Source organism: Agelaius tricolor, unplaced genomic scaffold, assembly GCF_023055355.1.
Source record: "Agelaius tricolor isolate 1412-34295 unplaced genomic scaffold, bAgeTri1.0.p SCAF_7, whole genome shotgun sequence".
In the NCBI taxonomy this organism is placed as follows: Eukaryota; Metazoa; Chordata; class Aves; order Passeriformes; family Icteridae; genus Agelaius; species Agelaius tricolor.
The window spans coordinates 41,671,151-41,687,856 of record NW_027269267.1 but is presented as its reverse complement, the minus strand read 5'-3'; the positions used below and the strand labels follow the sequence as shown (position 1 = coordinate 41,687,856).

The 16,706-nt window shown below is 34.0% G+C and overlaps 1 long non-coding RNA gene across 1 annotated transcript in view; it reads left to right on the top strand.

The window, feature by feature from the left end:
* LOC139591846 (uncharacterized) overlaps positions 1–16,706 on the top strand; it is a 114,946-nt gene that overhangs the window by 61,961 nt on the left and 36,279 nt on the right. The window contains exon 3 of the long non-coding RNA XR_011679777.1: positions 12,219–13,089. This is a non-coding gene — a long non-coding RNA (uncharacterized lncRNA). The remainder of the gene's footprint in view (positions 1–12,218; positions 13,090–16,706) is intronic.

Here is a 16,706-nt window from a genome sequence, read left to right as displayed (position 1 = left end):
GTGGTACCAAAATTCACCCAATATTTCTCCTGTGAGTATGAACAATTAAAAAAAAAATCATTAAAGTTGTGAAGCTACCAGTCTGTCAGCTAGAACTGATTCATCAGTTACTCACCACTCAGTGAAATGTACACATCTGTACAAGTAACTTTCTGCAACACAAAGAATATCTTAGAAATTGGCATTGAAAGTCAAAGTAATGGATTTTATTTTATAGAACAGAAGAGCAAACACTGTTAGAAGAAATTGTTTCCTGCTTTATTGCTATTTTCTTCAATAACACTATTCTGATTGCTTGTACTTATTTAAGCAGCACTTGTGTGGAATGAGCCTTCATTTTCTCTAGGATTACAATGATTTTTACATTTTCAACATTGGTAAAAGTTCTTGAGGTATTCCTGATTCATACATAGTATCTTTAAATTCACTTAAGAGTATTACTGACCTAACCCTTGAGAAACATAATTTCATTTATCTTTCATAATATATTTAATATCAATAATATCTGCTGTCTTCTCCCCTTTGACTAGAACCTTGCAGTTTCTGCAGTTCTAGTAATTTTTATCTTTTATCTTTTTATCTAAATAATTTTGCAGTTCTAGTAATTTTTATCTTTTCTAATTTGACCTGTATTTTACACATGGTGCTATATCAAGTGCTTTGTTGAAGTCCAGGCAGATGCATGCTTTGCATTTCATTCCTCTGATAAATTTAAGAACATACACCATAAATGAAATACCTGTGATATTCATATATATAAATATGTATGTCATCAAGTGATCATAAAATCCCTAAATTTTCTCTGAAATCATTTTCATATTTTTCAATTTCTCTTATATTCTAATTTTTCCTACACTTTGTATATTGGGATGATCAGATCCATATGCCTGCAGTAGTACAGACAATTTTTTCTTCACTATAAATATTACATTAAATATTTATCACTCCCATAGCAGGAACTAATATTTTTTGTTGGTTTGAATTAGGATACCTTAAAATTACCCTTTTGAAAGTTTTCTAAGTACATAAATGTTCCCCTTACATTTCTTTCCCAAAACAACTTCTTTTAGTAGACATACTGTTGAAAAAATAATGTTGATTGGCACTAATTAGGTTTTTATCCTTTAACTTATTTCAAATAGATCCTGAACTTTACTAGTTTTTCCAGGACAGCTGTAGAAAGACATCAAAAGACAGCTAGGGTATTACCATTTCCAAGTACTTTTGGGTGCTCAGAAAAAGTAAACACTCATTATGGCTTCCAATTTCACAAGTAGCTCTGAGTAAAGGACACTATAAACTTTTCACAGAAGGGGAAGATTCTGAATATACCAGATACTTTTCTCCAGCTTTAAAATTCCTGAAAGCTAACCTATCACTTTTCATTAAGATATTGCATATAAAGTTCCGGGGCACATTAAAGATACATTAAAATAAAGATGTAAAAAAAATCACTGTATTCTTTTGAAACCTAGAAACGTTTGCGTTCTTCAAGACTATTTGTTCAAAGAGTACTGTGGTAATTTTTTCATAGTCCTTTATTAGGACAAGATAGTTGTATATCTACAGTTGAACTGCTTTAAATTAAGCAGCTGTTGAATAGACAAAGGAAAATATTTTTAGAAAATCTCTCTTTGTTCTGTGACTGAAATTAGAAGATACATTTTGAAAAGTGTTGACAAGCTTTGAGTGAAGGAACCTGGCTGGTTCTGGTAGAAGTAGATTGACAAGTAAAGGTTGAAAGATTTTTATGAGAACTAAGAGAGATTCTCAGACTAAAATTAATGAATAGGTAAAATCTGTGCATCCAGTATGTCAGGCTCTTTCTATTAGGTGAAATATCTGTGCCTGAGTTTATGACTGTGCCTGTTCAAAACACACATAACTTATGCATACCCACATGCATGGACTGGCCATACCACCAGCCTCTGGAGGTAAGATAAATTGACTATAGTCGTGCATGGAGTGTGACAGTGTGCCTCTCTCCCCCCACCTCTTGCTTAATCCATAATCACCAGTGTTTTGATAGCCATATCCCGCTTGCTGTGGACTTTGGGGAACAGATGGCAACATGGTACACAGGGGGTGTCTAGAGCATTGACTCAGATGTCTTGGTGGTTCACAAATAAGCCAATCATGCTACTTTGGCCTGCTGAGCTCTCCGGCATAGCAGGGGCCTCACACTAGGACTTCACTTCGAGTAGGGGAGCCTCTCAAGGTTACTCCTAGAGGCTGACAATTTCCCTGCTACAACAGATCCTTGGAAAGTGATTATTAGCATGCTAAAATTTGAAATCTTAGCTAAGTGATATATAGGATTCATTGTGCCTATAGAATCCTTTAGCCGTAAACTGTTGACCAAGTCTCAGACTAATGTGCACTTTGACTCCTCTCTGAGAATGGGCAGGTGGGTTCTTTCTGAACCTCCTGCCTCAACAGAAGGTTGTCCCTCACATCTTTATGTGACCCTGTCCTCTATGCAGTAAATGGCCAAATGTACCTTCCCATCCAATCTCGTTAAACCACTGTTGCATTTATGATTTAATTTTTCTTAATTAACTCACTACTTTATTAAAGTATATTGCTGTTTCTCTCTTACTAGTGAAGCATGTCACTCCATTTGCAAAAGTTTATCAGAACCTTTATAAGTATGCTTTTCTATATGGTTATAAATGTTAAAACTACATTAGATTACTTAATATTTTGCACTCAACACTTTTAACTTATTCAGTGACAGAAGTGATCTGTACTGTAAGGTCCACTGACTGTTAAAGGAATGTTCACTCTGAAAAAACTTATGCTTCCAATATAGAAGTTGCAAAACTAAATAGAGCATGTTAGAGCAATAGCCTATTAAACACTGCAGAGTCTGAGAAAATTACATTTGCAGGGAAAACTTTGCCTCACCACTTTGAATATTTATGGTAATCATTCATAAATCCATGTGCATATTAAATTTGACTATTGCTAGAAATATTTCAAAGATGTGTTAGTTTGAACTACAATGAGATGAGCACCAGTGATAGCCAAAAAGGTTTTTCTAGACTTCATTTTATAAGAAATGAAACAAACAAAAAAGTATTTCCAAATAGTTTGTTAAACAACATACACTACATACACATACACTGAAAACAGGAAAATCATACTAAATCTAAATAGATTCAGGTTAATTCATAACAGAATATGTGATGCTTTTTTTGTCAGGATTGTACAAAGAGGTGAATTTTTCTTATAAATAAACTTCATTCTTTCTCTATGAATAAAATTCTAATTATAGAAATGTTTTTACAAATACATCTCTTTATTATGTCATTTTTATAATAATTTCTTCAGTTGGATTTTATACTCTGAGTTACTTTAGGATGAAATTATTGTAGTACAGAGACATCATATTAGAGTAAGTATGATATACAATAACAATAAAATTTAGAAAATAAATCAGCTGATGTTAATCCTTTGGCAAGTCTTATGAGTAGTAGCACTTAAACTGCATTTCTGATGCCTTTGAGTAACCATAAATTCTTACATAAATCATATAACTTATGAAAATTTTGAAATCATGGAAATATGACTGCATTTACACACAGAGGCCAGTACAGCTGTTATCTATGCCCATGAATTACAGGCACTTCATTCTGAAAAACAGGCACTTAAAATATTCCCTTAAGAAGCAATTTTAATGGCATCCTATTCCAATCAGTCTGGAAATTGCTTTCTACCATTTTATTATATAAAAAATTATGCAGATTTGCTCATTTTTTGCCTCTTCATAAGTAATTGGAAAAGTCCTTTATCTTTAGACCTACACCTTACCATCTGTTACTTTATTTTACATAAAACCCATCATGTTAAGGTAATGAAATAATTTGGCTTTCTAGAAGCATGACTAAAGGCTTTCTGTTCTGTCTTAAATGGCAGAAGACAATTCTGCAAGAATAAAAAGAGGAAAAAAGGTCTCAAAAGAATAATTTGTCAGGAGCTGGGTTCCACTTGGTTCAGTAGTATTTCAACCTCCATATACCACTACTCTTATCAACTTACTAGTCTCCACTATTCAAGCCTTGGTTCTTCTAACATTAAGTCCCATTCTACTAGGTCAACAGTGTGACATGACCACCAGAAGGTTCAACTGTGTCCTGGCATGCATCACTGGCTGGTCAAGGGAGGTGATTTTCCTGATTCAGTCTGTGCTAGTGCAGCCTCACCTCAAGTCCTTGTGTGCAGTTTTAAGTGCCACAGTATAAGATATATAACTATTAGAGAGTGTCCAAAGGAGGGCCACTAAGATGGTGAAGGCCCTAGCATATGAGAAGGGGCTTTGGTCACTTAGTCTGTTCAGTCGGGAGAAGAGGGGAGACCACTCTTCTCCAGGCTGAACAGACGAAGTGACCAAAGCCCCTCTTTATTGTCTACAGTTTCTGCATGAGGGGAAGGTACTGATCTCTTCTCTCTTATAACCAGTGATAGGACCCAAGCTAAAGCCATGAAGCTGTGTCAGAGGAGGTTAAGGTTTGATATTCAGAAAAAGTTCATCAACCAGAGGGTAGCTGGGCACTGGAACAGGCTCTGCAGGGAAGTCATGGCACCGAGTCTGACAGAGTTAAAGAAACATTTGCAATATCCTGTCAGGCACGTGGTGTGATTCTTGGGGCTGTCCTGTTGTCCTGGTTCTGGCCAGGACAGGGTTAATTTTTGCCAGTAGCCAGAAGGAGGCATGGCTAGGACATGGAGGTTATTCTATGCACCTCATACCCATGCCAGAGGCAGGGGGGAGGGAGAGAAGAGGTTCTTTTGGGTTGAGTAAATGTGGCAGAGGGAGCACTGGTTCTAAGAAATCGCATGTGAATCTGGTACACTTTGTTATTTATAGTGCTACTATTACTAATTTAATTTTCTTATATCTTTGCTGTTTCCAGTAAACTGTTCTTTTCTCAGCCTGTGATCCTGCCTTTTGTGTCTCCAGTTTTCCTTCAGGGGAGGGATAGAGGGAAGCCAGTGAGTGGCACATGAGTTTCAACAGGAAAATTAGATTGGGGAATACCATTCCTAAACCATGACACCTGTGCAGGGCTAGAAATTGGACTTTGATGATCCTTGTGAATATATTTCTAAATCGGGATACTCTATATTTTATTTTTTGATCATCTTTTGAGTTATCAGGTCTGCTGGCATGAAAACATTGAAGAGAGTTTAGGAAGAGTAACAGGGAGCTATTTAAACAGGGAATTGCTTAAAAAAGTGGGAACAAGAAAGATAAGACGAAGATATGGATAAGTCAGAATGAATTTTCCCAGTGTCTTAATTGAAATCTACCTCTCTTGACATCTTGTTAATAACCTAAACCTGAACTGTGAGAAGGAATTAATCTGGAGAACCAAATACTTCAACATTAAGCCATAGTTCTGTGGGAACTGTGACAGATGGAAACATCGTCTGATAGTTAATGCTAAAATATAGATAAAGACTCAGAAGACTCAAGAAAACATGTACTCCAAAATGAGGACTTTGGAAACCTGCTTTCACTCACTCACAAATATGAAAATGTAGAACTGCAAGATACCCAGATATGAAGAAAAATGACAACCAAAGTTCAACCATGTCAAAAATAAGTAGTACTGCTTTAGAATTGTTCTAAATATTCTTTTAGAGTACATCAGACTATGAATATAAAAGAATAAATAGTTACCATATCTGTCTGAACTACAGATATATTTGCTGAATGTGACTTAAGCATTTCAAAGAGCTTCAACTTTGCATTTTCAATTGTCTAAAATGTTCAATTGTTTAAACTATTCACTCATGAAAGAAAAACAAACAAACAAAAAACAAAAGCAAAAAACCACAGGAAAATAAGTTTTGCACAGTTACACAGTTTGTGATTATTCTTTTTTAAATTAACTATGTTATTTGTTACATATGTAAATATCCATAAAAACATAATTCCCATTCAATATGAGAATGTTCCAACTGTCAAGAGGATGCATTATCTTTTTTATAAGTAACAGAGTCAAAATTTAGTTAGACTTGAATGAAGTAATAATCACAGTTTTACTTCCATAGTATGGAACCACCTACATACATGTTCTGCTTCTCTAAATCCACAATTCTTGAAAACATGACAAGACCAGAAATCAGTTGGACACAGGAATTTCTAAAGGAATTAAATCATTATATCTAAATTTTCTAAATACTCTGGAGTATGAAGGATCAAATCATTTAGGGTCAAAAATCTGTACTTAATCCTAGAAAGACACAGAATAATTATTTTTTCATTACAAATAGGAAGACTGAGATAATTGTTTTATCATCATCAGTGAAAAAAGAACAATGTTTTTTCATGTCTGTTCTCTAAAATACAAAAAATAAGACTTCCACAACTAGCCATTTATCTCACATTTTGACTTTCTGTCCACTGAAATTTTTGCTCCACCTACTTACAATTTTTACTGTGTAGACAACACAGCAATCCAGCTGACAGGTAGTTAATTGTTCAGATATAAGTGATCTTTTACACAAATCCTTTGTCTTTTTTTTTTAATTGAATGAAAATCCAATTAAACCAAAACCAACTAAACAAGTCCAAAGAGCTTTTAACAGCACAAATGCATTAGAATAGTGTAATCAGTTTTTTTGACTTTATGAAAGAACTAAATCATGCCTACAGAAGGCCCACTTCTTGATACTTAAAAAAATAAGCACTCATAGATTTATAACGAACAATTACATATTAACTGTGAACTATACCTATTACTCTTTTTAATCCAAGATACTTAACTTTCAAGCTTCCAAAATACTCTGAAAGGATACAGTAAAAGAGGAATTTTATAGATTTTTGTTTAAATTCATGATATGTTTACACATCAAGTCTGCTTCACCCATGATGTCCACAATGTCACTTCCTTCTGAAATCAGAATATTTTAATTCCAACCAGGCATAGCTGCACACTCCTGCTCAATCTAAGACTCTTTGAGACTTTATTCCCTAATATTACCTGTAATGCTTACCCTTCCTCCCCCTGCTTTCCTACAGTGTACACTTATTTTGTAACAAAGCCCTGCATTTTCTAACTGCTTTTGCCATCAGCTGAGAAAGTGAATCCTGTGAGAATTTGTCTCTTTTGGTCTTATAAAATTTTCCAAAATGACAAGAAAACAGAATAAAAAACCAAACAAATAAACAAGTATAAGCCAATAGGCCAGCTATTCTTCAGAAGTGCTTAAACAGTTTTTGACAGCTACACCCTCAGAAACAAGTCTGAAAACTATCAAGAATATACGCTTGCAATCTGATTTGCTTTTTCTTTGGAGATCAGAAAAATTAAGTTTGTCTGAACAGTTTTTATTCTCCCACACCTTAATGCCTATGAACATAGGGACCACTAGAAGGTCACTGGGCTTTACATGAATCACCAGAGAAATTTGACCTTTCCAGAGAACTAAGGAAAACTCCAGTATGTCCACACTGACATACTAATTCAGATAGTTGGCTGAGTTATCTGATCACAAGCACTGTGAGAAGGATAAATCACAGACTCACAGAATCAACTAGTTTGGGGAAGACCTTGGAGAACATCAAGTCCAACCTATAGTTTAGCACTCTGCCTTTTAGGTATTGTTTTATGGCCTTGAACCTTTTAAACACTTTGTAGATTACTCTAGTGACCTTAACCTCATCCTGTGGCAGCAACTCTGAATCATCCAGGTTTGCAATCCTTTTCCCTCAATACTATTCACCAACATATCAGAAACTGTAAGAGTCCATTTCAAAAACTGAAAAATGGTCTTCTGTGAGTAAGCCAAACATATCTGCTTGGGCCTGCTTGAGCTTTTAATCAGATTTCAAAGAGTTTTATTTTTGAGCTAAGCAATATTTCTAACATATCTTGGTTTTATAAATCAAAATAAACACATGCAAAGACCAAAAAATTATGTAAAGTGACTATTTATATTATTTTAAACTGTTTCATTTTAGTTCCTGTTCTCTATTCATTTTATGAACCTAGTCTACATTCTCTAATAATTTAAATGCTTGTTCAGGAGAAAGTCTATAGATTTTTTGTTTAGAAACAGAAAACACACTCAAGAGTGTTTACTGATTCCTGGACCCTACATATATATATTAACACAAGACTGAACACTCAATCTGGCTGAAGGACTCTGCAGTCCTCTTTGGTGTTCATAACAAGAAGAATACCTTAATAGTCTTGTAAACCAGATTCACAGACAACAGAAACTTAATTTATCTTTGTGCTTGAAGATAAGCATTATTTACTGATAGAATAAACATTTAGACAATAAAAATGTATCAGAAATATTAAAGAACTGATTATAAGAATAAAGGAAATTCTTTAAAAAGAAAAAATAAATTTGATTATGATATATTCTTACTTGTTCTCAATAGATTATATTCATTACTTAGAAATTTTTATATCTTAAAGTACATGCCACATGTGTTAATTCCTTTGATTAACACATATGGCATATACACGTATATGTTAATCAAAGGAATCCATCAGAAACACTGGTAACATGCTAGGATATATGGTTTTTTTTAATTATGTCACAAATTTTCTTGATCTTAAAGATGAATGTGAGAAACTGGCTAATACAAAATAGCTAGCTTTAAACTAAATGAGTAACTGTGCCTTACATCTTTTGATGTTAAAGCAGACTTCAATATGCACTATATCTCTTATATTAGAAAGCTTAAGTGTTTTTGATTTTAAATTGACCTTAAGATATCCATAAAATGTAAGTTTCCAATTCACACTTACCACACTGACTCATAATTTTAGGATTGTTTCCTTACTGCCTAATATGTACCAAAAACTTAAGAAGGTTCCATCAATTTTGCAGTTGAAGTTGATTTCATTCAGAAAGCATGAAATATTGATATCTTTGAGGAAGGCATCTCAAGACAACAGCTTGAGTAATGCTGTATTTTTCCTTTGTTTTCAAGTTGTCATTTGTACAAATCTTAAGCATAGCTTGAACAACTGTTTTGTGAACTGTGGGGAGAAAAACAAACTTTCTACTGCACATGGATAGAGTTTATTAAAAAAAAAGCTTCAGAAATAAGTAGTTCTATGTTCAGGTTTCAGATATGACCATAATCAAGTAATTCTACATCCAGTATTTTTGTTTATTTGTTTCTGTTGACCCTGGTTCAAATTATTCTGTGGACTATCTAAATTCCCTCTGAGCCATCAAAAGCTACCCATGAGCTATAACTTCCAACAAATGATAAATATCTGTACATCTTCCTTTCCCCACTGTGGTTTAGGAAGGGTATTCTCAAGTTTAGTTCTCCCACTAGAACCATACAGCGATTGCTCCCTGCTCTCCTTCCCTCTCCCCTGAGATGGGTTGGAGAGGACAACTGGAGGCGCAAAAGGTGAATCATGGGTTAAGATAGGAAAAATTTACTGGAAACAGTAATGATATAAGAAAATGAACAGTAAAAGCAAAAATATCTATAACAAAATGTACAAGATTCACGTGTTCTCATATCGAATTAGAATAATTATTTGATGTACAGCAATATATTTTGATGTGCAGAAACTGATCAGAAAAAGCAAAAATGAATTGGTTTCCTAGCTCAATACCAGGTCTATATTCACAAGTTCATCCAGTTAAAAGACTTGACTGTGAAAATGTGGTATTTGGGATCTCACCTCAGAAATAATTTGCAAAGTATATTTATGTCAGCTAACACCTGTAAGTACTGTCTGACTTCAAATATTAACAGTGTGGTATGTGGGTGTGTGTGTGTCTGCAGTCTGGCTCTCCAAAGCAGGAAGATAATTGCACATAAAGTCTACACTAATAAGGCTTTTCCAGTTGTATGGGTTTCAACCTGAGCATGTCACTGCAGGATGGTGCTTATTCCTCAGCAACTGTCTGCAGAGGAATAAAGAGGAAACTGTGAGATGGTAGTATGGGGAGCGACATCTGCTGAGTGGGAGGAACTGCCGTATGGCGTTGAAGCAACCATGCTGGAAATGGCAAGGAGAAATGTTCATATGCAGTGAAAAAGGTTCAGATCATTGTTTTAGTGTTTCCCTTGCTGTCTCTCAAACATGCAACTGAAACAATGTGGATTTAGGTTGAATATTCCTTTCAGTCTTGACAAAGTATTTATACACATGGGCACTATATTGAAAATTATGATTAAAGAACAAAAGAGAAATTACATGATGATATGAAATAACCTTAGTAAAGGAATAATTTTTTATGTTTGATTAGGAAACAGAGTTGTGGTAGGTTGAACCTGGTTGGATGTTAAGTGCCCACCAAAGCCGCACTGTCACTTGCTCTCCTCAGTGGGATAAGGGAGAAAAAATATAATGATGAGCTTGTGGGTCAAGATGAAGACAGAGAGAGATCACTCTATCAGTTACCACCATGAGTAAAACAGACTTGACTTGGGGAAATTAGTTTAATTGTTACCAATCAAATCAGCATAGAATAATGAGATATAAAATCAAATCTTAAAAACACTTTGCTCCCCACACTTATCTTCTTCAAAACTTTACCATGCCAACCCAATACAAGACTACATAATAGTCTCATGGGAAATATGGGTCATTGTGCAATGAGAATAAGAACTTATGCTTCTATTTGTGTGCAAAGCAAAACTAGAAAATAATGTACAAAGTCTCACGCTGAAAGGCTCATATTTACTATTTTTATTATGCTTGCATTTTCTGTCTACAGAACATCCAGATTTTCTTCCCTTAGTAGCACCTAACAGATAGGCAACATTTTACATAATGATTTTGGAAAAGCATCTTGTGGCATATATTGATTATTAAATCAATTTAAAGGTATTAATGGAACTATGTAAAGTACAGACTGAAAAATATTGCCATCTTATTGTGTCAACATGTTACTTATTTGTACTTAAATAAAATGGACACCCTAACAACCAATACAGAACTGTAAATCAACAACCTAAGTTTATAGTGGATATTTACTATGGTGTCTCTGTTAGATATGAAATGTAGCTTCAGGCTGATCTGTGATTGCACTAGGCTGAAAACACAGTGTGAATCTTCTCTCCTCTCTTCCATATCCTGCCTGAACCCTTTTTTTACAGTATTTGCTCCTGTGCTTCTGCAAGGTGTCAAATTACCTTTCTCATCCAAGTAAAGGAAAATCTTGCAAAAAAATGAAATTAGCTTCCATATTGATAAAATAAATTACAAAATTTCTTTGTGGTCACATGAAAATAGACAGAGGTGAGTGGGTGGTAAGCAGGATTGGTCTCAGCAGCAGGCAGTGGGCCTAAATGTTTGAGCCAGTTATGGAGTATTATTATATGCGAAATGAAAATTAATTTCTCCAGACTGCTAAAGAGCTAGGTTATAAAAGTCAAAAGGAAGAGAATTTGAAGATATACTGTTCCTCTATTTCTATATTTTTCAATGAAATTAGTCTAAAATATCACTCATTTAACAGGTGAATAAGTCCAGTTATTGAAGAAAAAAATGAGAACCATTTTTAAACTTTTCAGGTAGTCTTAAATACACTTAAAAAAAAGAAGTAACATTTCTCATGTGGATGTTAAAAGCTATACCTCACTTTAAAAATTTTTCCTAAATGCTATAAATTCATCCTTTGCATATTGTGTGAGACTGAGGAACAAGTCTTAAAAAAAAAAAAAAGGAAAATTCAACCTAAATGGTTGGGATGAAAATAGTTTCTGCTAACTAATAGACTTATGTATGTGTTTATCTTGATGTGTGCACCCAATAGACAAATATTTGCATATACCATCATTTTCTAATATCTGTCTTGTTATTACCAGTTGTTTGGCAAAGTCATGTTCCTGCAAAAGGGGATAAAGGTTCTCAATGAGGTATTTAAAACTGATGCAACTTTAAAAATCAGTTTTAAATAGATATCTGTGTACTCTGTTTCAAAGTATAGGGAAAATTCAAAATGGGCTTGACATTACAGTAGATATAATTAGGAAGTTTTGTTTAAAAAAGGGAAAAATTTGTAATCCAAAATTTTGAAATCAGAAGAACCTATAAATATCAGTCCATGTGTAAAGTGATCTGCAATGGAGCAAGACCTTGGTAAACCCTGGAAGAGCTAAGGATGATGCCTTAAGAGGCTTCTGTGATTAATAGTTTTTGGTAGAGGTGGTTTTAGGAATGAATGAAAATAACTTCAATTAATTGATTTTTTCTTTCTCTCATTTCCTTTTTCAGGGTAAAGTTCTGTTGTATTAGATCTTATGAGAGAGCAGAAGCATTGTCTGAAGAATGATTAAATAAGGGCCAGTTCTGTTCAAAGCTGTCTTGCATCTCTTTGGATTGAAGTCTCTGAAAATGTTCTCCTTGCATCTACATGGTCTTTCCAATTCTGATGATGTAAACTATTTGCCAAAGCATGAAAGTGACAGATTAAGTGCTTGTTTAAGTCCCAATTGTTACAATTACTAAATTAAAAGAAACTAAATGGCTGCAAAAATATTTCTGTATAATAAAAGCACATTACTCATATTGCTAGAATATAAATCACAGGAATAGTCTGTTACTTCTTCCCAGAAAGGATGGAACAGAGCCAGTCTAACTTAAACTTAGCTTCACAGATGTGTCTCTGGAGGACTCAAAGACAACCACATTAATTAATTTCATATGATGAAAACAGCACTTGAATTAAAAAAAAGACAAAAACAAAACAACACAACCAGAAGCAAAAAGTCCATCTAAGCATCTGAAGTTTAGGCACAAGGTAATTATCTAGTTAATTTTATCCATATTTTAACATTTCTTATGTTGCCACATGTTGACATTGATATTAAATAATAAATAGAGTTAGCTGGTTTACACTGTAAAAACAATACTGTATTTGTAATCAAAAGAAAACAAGCAATATCCTCACACTCACCAGAATTTGTTCCAGAGTTATTTGATTAATAATATAAGGAAATTAGTATTTTAAATTAACTACATTTATGCTTAAAATTTCTATAATTTTATTTGAAATCTCCTGGGTCGTTTGAAGAGGTTCAATCACTCTGAAAATCAGGCCAGTTACCCAGTAAATGTGATGTACCATGGGTTCAACAGCCTACAGGTATGTCCAGTCTAGTGCTGTGTATTGTGCAGAAATGTCTCAGCTAGTTACAAAAGAGCTAGTTATGAATTCAGAAATGTATCAGCTCTGGGCTAAACAGCCCTGCTGACCTGACTATACTGTTTATACGCCATGAGTTAGTATCCTTAAATAGTTCTGTGGTAACTCATGCAAACTTACCAACTAATTCTAGCTCTCAGGATATCTCTAGTCAGTGCTCCATTTTGTGGTACAAAAATACACAAAACTCAAGCATCTTTAAAAACAGGCTGTATTAAGGACTTTCACACTAAATGTTTTAAATTTTTGTGCAGATTTAATTGAACATATTCATTGTCAGATGTCCTCGTTGGCCATAGCACTGTAGAGGTGAACAACAGGGACAGAACTTTTTATCCTGGATTGCTTTTGGACTGAATACAAAATTAAAGGAGTTTAAAAGAGATTACTAAATATTCAGGGTTTCAGCTATAGCCCCTGAGAAGAGCAAGCCACTTCCAGGAAATTCCATAGTCTGTGCATGGATTCTAGTGTCAATATATAGACAAATTACACCACATAAGGACTCATGTAGAGATGATGTCAATCCACAAATGAGTGTTCAAATCTTAATAAGGAATAAGACAATTAAGAGCTGTGAGATAATAAAAATTCTTTTTTTCCACAGAAATTATAGAACTAGTAGTCTATAATATTGTCTCACTTTCCAAAGATGTTGCTAAGTTTTAAATTCATAATTTACAACTCAAAGTGCTAAGTATTTATATTTGTTTATAAAAATACAGTTCTTCTATCAAAAAACGAGGTTCTCTATGAGAAGATGATGGTTCTTGAAGCAGCTGAACAAGTAACTCACCTGGCAAACTGTTTCCCAGTTATGAAACATGGTGAACCCTTACTCCCCTGGAAAAATCTCATAGGATAATTTTTAATTGTAAAAATACAGTTGAGGAATTTTCAATTGAGTTTTTTTTTTCTTAAAAAAATCTAACCACATTTTTAAAATAATATATGAATGTATTCATTCAATAATACAGTTGTTTAACACTGTTAGGATTTTTCACTATGTCTGTGTTGGGTTTTTTTGTCATATTTCTTTGGCTTTTTTTCATTTCATTCTATTGTTCCTTAATTGACAGGAATAATTTTTTTCTTAGATTATCCTGGAAGAACTTAGTATATTTGATGTAAAACAGAAAGTAAAATCTAGTTGATAAAATTATTTCTCTGAGTCAAGAAACTGATGACCCTGATTGTTGAGCAATGCTATGAGCAAGAGAGCCAGAACACTCAAACTGAGTGTCACAAAACATAGTTAAAATTTTTTCTAGTGCTTTGTTCAAACAAGCATAGATGTGTCTCCATTTGGTGTTTTATTTCTTAGAGAGCGTATTAGAAATCTACAGAGCAAGTACTTTCAGAACAGGTGATTAGAAATAAAGAAATTGAGGTTTCTGCACACAAAGAATTTGCTTACAAATACATTTTTCCCTATTGATTTTTTTTTAACAGCATGCTAGGCAATTGTTACTTTACACATGGCCTGGTTGTGACGCAATTCCTGAATTGTTCATTTTCTTTTCTCTATTATAACTAGTTTACTATGTCTAGGATAAGTTCTACCTTTTCAAAGACAGCACAACAGTTTTCTGGCAACTGAAAAGCAAAACATCAAGTCCTCAGCCTCTAGTAGTCAGGTTCTCTAAATAAATAACAGAGGGAGAGATTCCTCCAAAATGGTATTTTCCTCTAGCTAAAATAAGACTTTATTGGAAAAAACATAATTTTGGATTTTCTGATCTTAAAGAAGTTTCCTAGATGTCGAGCTTTACTTTCCATCACCATTTTAAGAAAAAAAAAAAACTCATTCTCTGGAAGTTCTTATCAGTCTTTGACTAGAAGGAATCTAATGTTTTATTTACATTAAATAAGTCTCTACATAATTCAAGTAGCTGATCTATTTAAGATTTTGTTTCAGACATCACTGGTTGCTGGATTTAGGTTTCTAATGGTTCTTTCATGCTTATTTTTCCTTCCTCAGTCTTTACTTAAAAGGTGCATGAAAATTCTATTGATAATAATGAGTTTGGTTGGGTTTTTTGAATTTGAGGATTTTGGATTTTTTGTTTGCTTGTTTTAGTTTAGGTGTAATAAGTGTATAGAAAAACTGTTTACAGGCTTACTTGGGAGATCCTGGAGGAACATGGCTCTGTGTTTCTGCATAAAAAGCTCCTAACCTTACAAGAAGTTAAGAACCATCAATAACTCTATATATTGGTACACTATTCCTAGAATTCAGGTTAGCATAAAATAAATATATGTTAAATAAAAATATTCTAATTTACTGCATGCACTGATCTTTACAATGCACTTATATTGCATATGCTAACCATCAGTCTGTCACTATTTGCCTTAGTAAGCTTACTAGACTTGCTCAGCTAAGCTCAGCACACTGTTACCCAGACTTGTCTTACTAAATGAATGTTAGAACAACAAAAAATAGTCTTTACTATTTGTTTAAAGAATTCCAGATAAAGCTGCAAATCACATAGAGACACACTCAATAAATAAGTTATCAAGGGCCATGCAAAAAAGGCACATGACTTGACCTAGAACTTTTTTTTCTCTGCATTCTGTTTCTTACAGTAAATTACCTGGGAATAAAAGGAAATATTTGCTTTCTGAAATGCAAGAGCTTGATGACCTCAGTGAATAATTTCTGTGCCATAACCATGCAGATTCTAATATAGACCCAGTCAAAGACAGTCCTACTGTAAGTATATAATACATTCTATAGACCCCTAGAGACAGAATGGAAGTGCTTCTCCTGTGACATGATGACTGTGTCAGTACAGAAGTATAGAACACTGGGATAGATTAGAGGTGTGTAGATTTCATAGATGTTCAGTTCTAGTTTCAGTCTACAATTAAACCACGCTAAACAGAGAACAAAAACTCTAAGCTAAATATCTAAATTTGCAATATTGTCAGTAGAGATTAGGACCTTGGCTCACCAAACATGGATTTCAAAGGTCTTCTGGTGTATGAGAAATATACATGAGCTTAGCAGTTATGATGAAGATGCATAGTAAATCTGTATCCTCTCTGAGAAGAATCTGGAAGTCAGGATGGATGGGTTCATTATATTGAATGGCTCCTGACATCTATGTTAAGGTTACTGCATTGCACCTTTAGAAGTTTCATTGACTTTGTTCTTTAGATCACTCTTAATTAAAAAAAAAATTGACAAAAGAAAATTTAATCATCTAGACTATGTGTACTCACCTAACATCAAATATTTTCTCTTGAATTGAATCTCATTCCCACAACTTAATCCAGCTGCCTGAACACAAAGAGGTAGAACTGTGTGAGATGTCCCAAGGAGGTTTCTCAGCCCATGGCAGTTAAGGCAAGAGAAACTCAAGCATAGGCAAACATTGGCAAAGATCTCTATGCTTCTTTGCAATGATTCTAGTGGAAGGTCAGTTCTAATCATAACATACATAAGTCTACATAATGCGACCACCTGATATGGCTTTATTTCCCAGTAAGTTCCCCAGAGGCCAAGAACCAAGCTGATTCTTTCAGACACTGTATCTACACTGGCCGTGGAATTG